Below are 11578 nucleotides of genomic sequence, written 5' to 3'. Positions count from 1 at the left end.
TTCTGCTCCTTGGTTTTTGCGACAGCAACTTTAAAACCAGCCTCGGCCACACACAAGACATTGATTAAAGAAGCATTAATTTGCCCGCAGGTCCCAAAGTGTTCATCAACTTAATGAAGTCCCAGCTCCCAGGCCTTTAGGAGCTCTGACTACCAACTGGCAGAAAGGAGCCTTGAGGCAAATGCCAAGAGAGCAGAAGCAGAGTCTGTTGCCTTGACAGCTGGTGTCAGGCAAACAGAATTTTCGGAGTTGAAGGCTGGACACAGGCGATTCAGTACTTTTTAGTCCCACACATCTTCTCCAAGTATTCAGTTGTCACTGGATCCTTGAACCCCCTTCCCGCCAATCCATAGCTCTTGAATACCTTAATGTCACCATTGAGGGCTCATTTCTAAGCAGCCATCATGATAATTAACAGGTCCCCAGTTACACTGAAAGAAAGCATTTCTGATGTGTCTTCAGCCTTGTGGGATGATGACAGAAGCACATGTGGTCACCGTACCTGGGATGTGCGCTCCCTAAGTAAGACATTGGTGGTCTGGTGGACTAGGATGCTGGAAGCACACCTCAAAGCTCACTGTGTATTGGGAGGTATTTTCAAAAAATTTAACTATTTATTTATCTTCCCCCCCCCTCATTGTTTGTGCTTGCTGTCTGCTCGTCTCTCTCTCTTTTTTTTAGGAGGCACCGGCAATCGAACCTGACACCTCCCATGTGATAGGTGGGCGCCTAATTGCTTGAGCCACATCTGCTTCCCAGTATGTATTTTATTTTATTTTTATTTTTTTCCTCTTTATTTTCTTTTAAATGTTACATTAAAAAAAAATGAGGTCCCAGTATGTATTTTAAAGAGAAGTCCAGACAAGGAAATGAATGATGATGACACAGGTGAATAGAGTCTGTCCTTCCGACTCCCTTGCTGTACAGGTGACAGCAATAATCACTGTAGCTGCTGATGTGTGGCATTCTTCACTGTTCCCAGTGCCTTATTTTCATTACCTTATTTAATCATCATAATAACCCAGGGGAGAAGGGTCTTAACCCCATCTTAGGACAAACTGAGGTTCTGAGAAGTCAATAGCTAGTAAGTGTGGAGATTCTGACCCCAGCACCTGAGCACAGAACTTCTCTAAGAAAAGTCTTCAAAGTATTCCAGTTCTCTGGAATCAGAGAACTGGTTCTCTGGTTTTTGGGTTGGGCCCAAAGTCCATAGCAGTTCAGTCTGTGTGAGCTACGCCCAGGGTGGCAGACCACAGGAGCTGGTCAAGGAAGCCCTTGGTGGTGGAGAATGGATCTCCTGAGGTACTCCTGGTCTGAACAATAAGAGGCCAAAGCAGAATATCTTGGCCTAGGAGCCTCATTTTCCCAGGGGCCTAGGGGGACTCTTCCCAGGTAGGTAGATGAACGTTGGATTCGGAGCTTCTTGTGGCCACCCAAAAGTTGTCCAGGCTTGTCTACCACAGATCTCTCCCCAGATGAGCTCCAGCCCTGGCTGACCAGCCAGAAGCTCTGGGTGGGCTACCGCCCAGAGCAGTGTGAGCTCCATTCAATTCTGTCTGTTGAGGACTCTCTGGCCCACCCTGACCACAGGACTTGGTTCGTGGCATGCCCCCTTGGAGACTTGCCTCCTTCTTGGGTCTCTCTTAAGGAAAATCAGGAAGTCCTCATTTTTATGGGCTTTATTTTCCCTCTGCACTTAACAGTCATCTGTATATATGTAGTTTATAAATGAATTTGATGAACTTCAGTTCTTTGAAAGTTTCCCACTGAGCTCATTGTTTATGAGACTAATAGCAAGCACGGAGCGATGGCATTTGTTGGCAGCAGAGGATGGTGACTGGACACCCAGACTTTGGAGCCAGACAGTTTAAACTTTGGCTTGGCTACTTCTTCCTGACTGTGCTTCTGTTGGGCAAAGTACTTAACTTCTCCATGCTTCATGTTCTTCATCTTAGAATGGGGATACAATAGTCCTTCCCTCCCAGGGTTGTTGGGCATTAACTGGGTTAATTCATGTGAGAACTTGCTCCTGAGCCAACACCGTTGTATGGAGTTATAGTGTGACTTAAATAACCATCTTCTCTCCTGGAGTTCTGTTTGCTGATCATAAAATTTACTAGTTTGACACTATGGGCCAAATGTGAGAAATGTTCCTGACATTGTAGAGGGTTTGAAGAAGAAATGGATAGATGTGAAGAACCCATTGGAAGTGGCAGGAATAGATTCCTCCACAGAAAGCCTGCAACCACGAATTTTTAAACCTTTGGTAGCTGGCTTAGTTATCATCATCTTTATCTGAGTTTTACTTTGCTAAGTACCGTTCATCAATTTTTGAGTATCTGAGTTACTTGAGGTCGTTCATTTCAAGGCAAAACGCTAAAAGTCAAAGCAAAATCCAGAGAACCGGAGTACTTTGGAGGCTTTTCTTAAGTTGCGGCCATTTTCTGCCTTTAAAAGCACTGACTTGACTTTCACAAGAGCCTATAGAATAATCTAACAGAAAATGGAAACCAAGAGCACAGCCATTCCCTTAAATATTTTATACTATATTCAGATGTGCATTTTTCAAAGATCATTTCCTTGACATTTTTGGGGGGTTATATTCCTTGGGAGTAAAATAAATATGTTTGGCTTATGCTCATATCAACTTATTTAGAGTTATAAATAAGAAAAAGATGCTTCTTGTCATTTGTACTGGAAAGTACAAGGATTGAGGGGATATCTTGGGAAGACAGAGTGGAGAATTAATACTACTGTCCAGATCACACCGAGGCCGGCTAGCTTGTTAGACAATTTGGCTGAGCCTATGAGAGTTTCTACCAGGAATGAAGCTCCAGCATTGGCCCAGCTCAGAGAAGAGGCATGATGTCCCAGGTCACACAATTCATTAAGTGCCACCGAGTGACCGAAGCCAGGTATCCCAGTTTTCCCGTCTGTGCATGTCACAACCTCTCCAGCTGCTCATGTAGATTACCTGGTGGTCAGAGCACTCTGGGTGCTTCCTCCAAGGCCAGAGAAGGACCCATTCAAGGGAAGAAACACAGTCATTCTCATTGGAGCCTAGAGTATTGGGCAATGCTCTAGGAAAAACTACAAGAGGAACTTTGAGCAATCTCCCAGCAATGGATCTAAATGAATCCATTCAGGTGATTGCACCACCACTGTGGGAGGTAGGAGGGAAATGGTTTCCCTTGAGGACTTCACAGTCTAACTGTGGTTGGGGAAGGATGGAATATGCGAGGTGCAAGAAAAGTAACATGGAAGGAAAGTTTGTGACATAAGGACAAGCGAGAGAAGACCCTGGAAGGGTCAGAGAAGAGGATCCGAAGTCTGGGGTCAGGGAAGGTTGTGGGGAGGCAAAGGGGTCAGAACAAGGACATCAGGTTGGAGAGATTTCACCCAGGGGTGGAGGAAGGGGAAGGAGCAGGACAGGGGAAGTCGCTCTCCAGAGACAGTGGTGGGATACGTCCCCGTGTAAGCCTGGGGAGAGGCCTGATGGGGGCAAAGAGGAAGAGAGAGTTGGGAGGCGGGCTGGACCCAGGCTGCAGACCTCGATCCCAAGCTGGTCAGGCTTGAGAGAAATAGAAGTTTGAAGGCATTGGGTGATGTTAAAAATAAATCAGTTTTTTGAAATACCTCTTTTATAAACAATTTTTAAAAATGAAGAGATCATTTCCATTATGTAACTTTCCAATTTACTTATTTTTTAACTTTAAATTTCATACAGTGCTTCTTTCCGTCACTTTCTTCAATCCCATCACTAAAATAATGCCCTCATGGAAGAGAAGCAGGTATGGGAAGAAGAGGGAAAAATACATATTTGCTGGAAGAAAGAACAGTGCTGCACTGCATTCTTTTTATCCTGAGTTTTGAATTGGACACAAGAGCAGCCTTTTCGTTTTTTCTTTTCACTTATACGGTAGTATAGTTTGGGTCTCAGACACTTCAGAAATTTGGGAAACATTTTATTTGGAACTATTGGTATGAAGAAAAATATAATGGAGATGGTTGATGAAACCCCAGATGCTGTTGGATAGATGGCTCGCCAGCTGTTGTCCTCTACTCCTGCTCAAGGGATTCCTCATATTAAAATTGGAGCCCAAGCTCTGCTTCAGAATCCTTTTGAACACAATGCTCTTGGGCAGTCAGTCCCAATTGAGTTTACAATCTGGTGAGGCATACTTGTCTCCTTGCTGTGAGAAGAGGGGTTTTCTCACAGTGTGTTGGGTATCACAAGCACCTGGAGAACCTGTCCCCAAACAGGTTGCTGCCCCCCACCCCCCTCCACCTCCCTGCTCTCCTCAACCCCAGTATTTCCAATGTAGTAGGTCTGGGTGGGACCCAAGAATTTGCTACCGATATTGCTGGTTTGGGAACCACACTTTGAAAACCGCCATCTTGAATTTTCAAACAATCCACAGGTAGTAGCTTAATTTTCCATTTTAATGAGGTTTTGGTGGGTGAAGAAAGCAACAGTTCAAAGTTTACTTAAAATTTCCCCCACTTCCTTGTTTTCTGTATTCTTAAAATATATATATATATTTGCTTTAGATTCCTCAATTAGAATGCTTTACCAACTTATGCCTTAAGTCAAGAAAATGTCATAGTCCAGGTTCCTTCATTTTTTGACCTTCCCAGTGACCATAGTATGTTAGCTGAAATAGAAGTCAATGTTTTAGGATATGAAATGAGTAGTTTCAGAATATAAAAAGAGCTGCTGGGTTAGAAGAGCAACGTGTTGGGAGTTTACGACATGTGCCAGTTTCCACACTAGGTCTCAGGTTGAGTACCTAGGGTGGTGAGGTGGCTGGTTGTAAGAATGACAAAGGGTGACCCTGAGCTTAGCTATTGCTCAGGCAGTCTGCAGGAGACCTGGTCTTCAAGAAGAGGTCCATGGCAGATTGACTTCTGTACCCCAGAAAAAACACATTCTTCATCTCAATCCAATCCCGTGGGTGCATTATAAATGGATTTGAAGATATTATTATGTTTTAAAGTGTGATCAACTGAATCAGGAGAGGTCTTAATCCTATCATTGGAGGCCTTATAAAGAGAAAGCCATTGGGAAAAGTTGGAAGCAGGAGTCAACAGAACCTGGAAGAGAAAGGAGAGGACATGGCCATGTGATGGGAAAGCCAAGGAAACCAAGGATGGCTGGCCAGCCAGAATGCTACCAACCCTGGGAGGAAGCAAGACTTCTAGCCTCCGAAACCATGAGCTAATACATTTCTGCTGTTAGGGCAGTCCATTGTGTGGTACTTGCCCCAACAGCGAGGAAATGAAGACGGGGTTTCAGGGAAGCCAGGGGCCACGACACTGGAGCCCATGTTGCCCTTACTGGCTTGGGAGACTCAACCAGAGAACGGGTCTGGGGCCATGCTCACATCCAGAGAACATTCTACTACACACAAAACCCATTTCACTTCACTTTCTAACTTTGTGGGAGATGAGACCATTCCATCTCAAACGTGAAGATCAATTACTAACCTTGAAGCAGGCATTTTTTTTTTTTAAAGGTAGGACCTTGATATAACTGATACTGCAATTAAGCAATGCTATTAACCCTTGACTCCAGAACAAAGACTTGAGTCTTCTGAGATGAGATGCCTGCCAAACATCTGCCAGGGAAAATAGAAGTAGTAAATATGTCAGCAGGTGTGAGGCATCTGAAGACGCTGTAACTAGGCGAAGTGCAGCTTTGATGTGCAGCGAGCCTGCCAGGGCCAGTTCCATGGCTTTTATTTGGATCTGAGGAGCTCTGACTTCACATCCTGTGGCGAATCGCACTCCAAATCTGTCAAGAGGATTACCTTGTTCGTTAATGTGTCACTAAAATTTAAGATGCCACCTTTCTGCTTCTCAGGTAATTCTCCCAGACATAGTTGAAATGTGTTATGAAAAGAAGGTTCCTCAGTAGAACGATATCCCTGCGGAATATAGACAGGACGTGTGTTTGACTTTTAGCTACCTGTGTTACTTGGCAACTAAGTTTTAGTGGCACAAAGGTCTGCAGTATCTTTGGTTCTTTGTAATTTCCCTTTATGGTGCTTTTTGTTTATGTGACTGATTTCTGAGTCAGAGTTTCTGTGTACCCAGTGATTGCCTTCCATGAGTAAAGATTGCTGGGAAGAAAATCACTGTGCTTTTACGACATCCACACTATTCTCCCTGGTTTTTGTCCTTTGCCTATTCCCCCATTCTTGCAGTTGCTGTCACCCTGGGCATCTATCGTGTTCCAAACTTCAAAACCTTCAGACCATGGCTTGATGTGCAGTGAGAAATGGAGGATGTGGGGTATCTGCATTCTGGCTGACCCTCCCTCCCTTCCTTTCTTTCCTTTTTTCACAGGATTATGTTTTATTTTTCTAAGACTCTTTAAAAAGAATGCCATAAGGTAAACAAAATAAGGAAGACTTCCCACACTTTTAAAAATCTTTCCAATGACTTGGCGAGCGCTGTATTGGCCCAGCTTTCTCTTTTAAATCTTTTCACTGCATCATTTGGAAGCATAACTGAAAAAGAACTCTTGCTTTGCTGTACATATTGTGCAAACAGTCCTTTTCAGAAACGGACTCACAAGCACATCCATAAGTCTTGTGAATAAGGACTCAAGTCCTGCAGGCAAAGTCGTGCAGAAGACAAGACTCGGAACGCCCCCATCATGGTGGTCTCCTGACCTTGGCCGTGCCTTGCCTCCCGTGGCTTACCGCTGCAGTGCGGTTCTGGTTCTGACTCTTAAATTCCCCGAGTCGGGGTTGGATCACAGGGTCAGGGCACTGTCCCCACGTGACTGCTCTCACTTCCATCACCAGCTGCAAGGTCAGGGGTTCCTGGCCACCTGCATTTCTGCACAACTGGCTGCAAATTCGGGGGCTCCCCGCCCCCAGGGTCAATAATTTGCTAGAACGACTTACAGAAGTCAGGAAAGCTCTTGGATTGAGAGTTTTAGCCAAAAGGAGAGGTGCATTGGGTGAGGTCTGGGAGAGTCCCCAAATGTGGGGCTCCTGGTTTCTCTCCCCATGTCACAGTCCTGGCACGTCGATGTTTCTTCTCAATCCTGGAAGCTGGCCCCAGTTCCTGTGTCCACAGCTTTTCCTGGAGTTTGATTACAAGGGCACGACTGGCTGAACCCACATTCTCCTGGTTGAACTCCATCTCCAGCACCCAGCCCCTCCCCAGAGGGAGGGCTGTTACGATGTGGTCAAAGCCCCCAACCTCTCAACCATGTGACTGGTTTTTCTGGCATGGACAACCCCCATGGAAGACTCTCCACCTGGAGTCACCCTCCCGCATAAGCTGTCTGGTGTGGGGTGACGGTGGGGGCGGGGCTGCTACAAATAACAAAGACGCTGTCATGGGAAATCCCAGAGACACAGAGGGTAGGTCCCAGGAACCAGGGACAGACGCCAGCCAAATTCTTTATTATACAACAGCTGCTTTGCTTATTTTTATAAGAATTCTTTTTAGAAATGTTTATAAAGGCAATCATTAATGCCAGTTATGCCAACTAACTTTGGCATAACTATATACAGTGGAAGCATATGACCCTTCCTTTGTTTTTTTTTTGTCAGACCATTTTGCCCACAAAACTCACATAGAGTGCATGAGAGGGTTACTCTTTAACAGGAATATTAGCCCTGCCTCTGGATTTGCATGATTTTAAAGGAATGTATACTAATATATGGAAAGTATAATTGCCATGTTTAGAAAGAGAAAAAATTTTAGGGAAAATGGTTTACGTTACTAATAAACTAATGATTTTGCAAAGATAATTCGGTATTAAATTAATCTTAATTCTCTCCTTACCTTTAGGTATTCATTCTAATGCTTTTTAATTAAAGTCCTCTACAGGCTCTGGTTATAAGGAAGAGTGCTTTGTTGTATTACTTCAAGTACTTAGGTTCTAGGAAAGGCTAAAACATCTCTGTCCCCCCCCTACCCAGGAAGTCTGGCTGGTCCTTTCTGCTCTCTTCCACCTAGAAGGCCTTTTTCTTTCTCTTTTTTGGTGTTATTCAGCCTTTGAAATCTCACATCATCATCTTTGGTGCATCTTTGTGGGCCCAGAAAATATAGCCAACCATTACATTCTATAGTGTGTATTATGAAAACTGCAGGTGCTATTTTTTTCAACGATAAATTTTTAAACCCTAAATCTCATTTTACTGTCCTTTTCTGAATAGCTTATCCTTCTGAAGCCCCTTGTCACTGAGCTTCTGTCTCAGGTCTCTGGCCAGCCTGCTGACGGGCTGTCCTTGGGTCAGGTGTCCTCACCTGGCCCGACCAGCTGTGGTTGGGTGTGTGCTCAGCGGCGGGTGGACGTGGCTTCATGGGGCTGCCTCTCCTGCAGGGACTGTGGTCCCAGCTTTTTAAAAATTTTCTCTTAGGAGGTACTGGAGATTGAACCCAGGACCTTGTGTATGGGAGGCAGGTGCCCAACTGCCGAGCTACATCTGCTCCCTGTGGCCCCAGTTTTGATCAGCCTGCTGGAGCCTGGCCTAAGGGGTTCATGGTGCAGGACTGTGGGAATGTGCTTTCAAGGCCATTTCTTCCTTCCTTCTACGAAGGAAATAGAGTCAGAGACTTTTGCTTGAACCTGCAGTTCAGACGGGGTGGGGCACCCAGTGGTCCTTATGCCAGCGAGTTGCAGGAGGAAGAAGAGAAATAAGGATGCATTTCTGGTCTGGGAACTAAGCAGTGACAATTTCGGCTCTGCACTTGCTGAGAGCAGGAAGCTGGCAACACCTTCCCTCTGTTTTTTCTTTCTTTCAAGATAATCAAAAGAAATGAAGCGGGTCAAGAATTCTGGATTCTTATAAATCTGAATAGCTGGGCAGGTAGGACGTAGACAACGACTTCTAGAAGGGAAATGGCCAGGCTCCTGGTTTTTAAATGAAAGGCATTTGAAACTTTGAAGGACGGAGGTGAGGGGCCTTTCCCTCAGTTTTTATAGATGAGTCCCAAACTGCTATTTGTGTTTGCTAGCTTCTCTGGAGAACCCTTGTTCATGGAGAATGATTTTCACATTCTTATCTGGTGTGTTCTTTAAACCTTCCTTTAGGTTAGAGCTTGGCCAGGTTTAAAGAGCTCTGTTTGATACATTGTCATGCTTCAGTTCTAGTTCATTTGTGGCACCTTGTCATGGCTGAGATGCTTTATTAGAATGGTGACACCTATGTTTTTCTGACAACTCATTCAAATTTAAGCAGCTTCCTGAAGGTTCCCTTGGCACAAGCCTCTTGCTGGTCATTGCAACGCACAATTTGCATTTGAATCTTAACGCTTTCAGAGGCTCATTCTCCGGTAACGTGCTTAGGGTAATTGGCTGCGGGCTTGTCTCTCGCTGCCTTAGGCAAATTGAAGGAATACCTTCGAGCCAGCCACAGGTGAGCACAGAAGTGCCCAGACAGTTAAGAGGCTGTTCTCATCATGGGTGCCCCTTCCTCCTGCTTGAACTGTGCTGCTGGTGGCGCCGGCAATGGCAGCAGAAAGAAATATGATGTTCAGCTAATGGCTTGAGAAGGGGGAGGGAAGGACGCGGGGTCACCTGTGGCATATCCTATTTTGAGCTGAGCCCAGGGAGATTAATGCTGTCACTTGCTTGATTAGCGCTGCCACTTGCTTGGCTCTAGACTTCGAAACGTATTAATTCCGCCAGAACAGCTTGCATCAGAGATGTCTTGTCCATGTTTGCAAGTAACCTTGTAAAATCCCACAGCTACAGGCTGACTGGGTCTCGGCAAAGGCTGGCTTTCGTTTGCTTTTACGACAAGGGCTTTCAAAATAATACTAAATTGCTTACGCTGGAGGTTGGAAGGTAACGGGTGTTTTGTGTCTCAAGTTAAAGCTCTTTCTAGCAAAGAGTTCTAGAGTGAGCATCTTAAATCTATTCAGATGTGTATGTGCATTTATTCATGTGAAATATAAGGAAATTTCTTAAGATAACCTTCCTAAGTACAGCATCATGATGTGAATTGGTAAGTGTTCCTACCGCCAGAAAGCCTTCTGTGTTTGGCGTTTTAAATGCACCATGTACTGTGTTGCTTGGCTCAGAATTACCTAGGTTCTGGGGTTTTGCAGGTCAAATCATGGTTTTCACTAGATATAGTGAGAGCGTTTTACATACCATTTGCCCATAGATGGAAAGTAGTTCTGCATCTAAAATCTTTTTTTAATTCTGTGGACTCAATTCCCTCCTCGTGGGAGGCTGGGAATTTGGTAGGTGCTTAAGCTTTGGAGCAAATGCACCTGGGTTCCAGTACCAGCGCAGACAAAACTTTGCAGGTGAATTGGAGTAAATTGTAAGTCTTGTCACTGAATAATGGAATATGAATTTTAAAATCCTTTTGATATGTAATGTCAATATTTCCTTTAGAAAGGTTTTATACTCCCTCTGATACTTGTTCTAAAATTCATCGGAAGCTATCATTTAAATACTCATACTAGGATACAGGAAAATTGTTTTGTTATTGTTTTAATGTGTGTTTCTTTGATTACTTGAGGTTGAACACATTTTTTCATATGCTTATTGGCTTTTTAAGGTCTCTCTTTCTCTCTGTGAATTGCTTATTAATGTGGTTTGCAAGTTCCCTTGTTCACTCTCTTTCTCTATACAATGAAGTAATAAAATGAATGATAAAGAAAACTTACTTACATTTAGGTTCTATAGCAATCTGGCTATGACTCATTTTAAAAATTATTTTATACTGGGCCCAAAATATATTGAAAGACCTGGAGAGTCTCTGTGAACCCCACACTGTTCATACCTATCATTTTGCAACAGATTTTCTTCCCTGCTCTCATTTTCCTCCTTTTTGTCATAAGTAGGGTAGCAGTTTGATATGGTTATGAATTCCAAAAATAAATATTCGATTATGTTTGTAATCTGGTCTGTATCTCATTATATTATGATCGGGGCTTTGATTGGGCCATGTCTTTAGTGCATTGAGTCTCCCGCCCCTTGGTGGGTGGGGACTCACAGATAAAAGACAGGGCAAGGAACAGAGTTGGAGGTATTTTGATGTTGGTGTTTTGATGTTGGAGTTGGATGCTGAAGCCTTAAGCTGGAGCCCCGGGAAGTAAGCTCACAGAAGAAAGAGAAGCAAGCCCCAGGAAGAGAGGAAACTTGAGCCCAGGAAGAAGCAAGCCCTGGGAAGAGAGGAACCCTGAACCCAGAGAGAAGAAAGACCCTGGAAGGAAGGATCCCAGGAAGCCTGAACCCTCACAGATGTCAGCAGCCATTTTGCTCCAACACGTGAAAATAGACTTTGGTGAGGGAAGTAACTTATGCTTTATGGCCTGGTATCTGTAAACTCCTACCCCAAATAAATACTCTTTATAAAAACCAACCAAATTCTGGTATTTTGCATCAGCACCCCTTTGGCTGACTCTGCAGGTAGTTTCATGGTAGTTCTCTTCTTCTTCTTATTTGATCATCTCATAAACCTTCAATATTTCCCATGGAAACCACACTCTACCAGCCTTTGGCCGATTAGGATGGTCCAGGCCACACTTGATACTGCTGAGCTCTGGGCACCCTCTTTCTTAGGTCCAGGGTCCAGCTCTGTACTGGCCTCACGAG

At 44.3% G+C, this 11578-nt stretch overlaps 1 long non-coding RNA gene across 1 annotated transcript; it reads left to right on the top strand.

The window, feature by feature from the left end:
• The first annotated feature begins 681 nt into the window (after nt 1-681).
• On the top strand, nt 682-10878 carry LOC131280038 (uncharacterized). Its single transcript, XR_009187601.2, has 2 exons — nt 682-758; nt 3728-10878. It is a non-coding gene; the product is annotated as an uncharacterized lncRNA (long non-coding RNA).
• The last annotated feature ends 700 nt before the right edge of the window (nt 10879-11578 follow it).

This window comes from Dasypus novemcinctus, chromosome 2, assembly GCF_030445035.2.
Source record: "Dasypus novemcinctus isolate mDasNov1 chromosome 2, mDasNov1.1.hap2, whole genome shotgun sequence".
Classification (NCBI taxonomy): Eukaryota; Metazoa; Chordata; class Mammalia; order Cingulata; family Dasypodidae; genus Dasypus; species Dasypus novemcinctus.
This window is presented reverse-complemented; position numbering and strand designations above follow the sequence as displayed.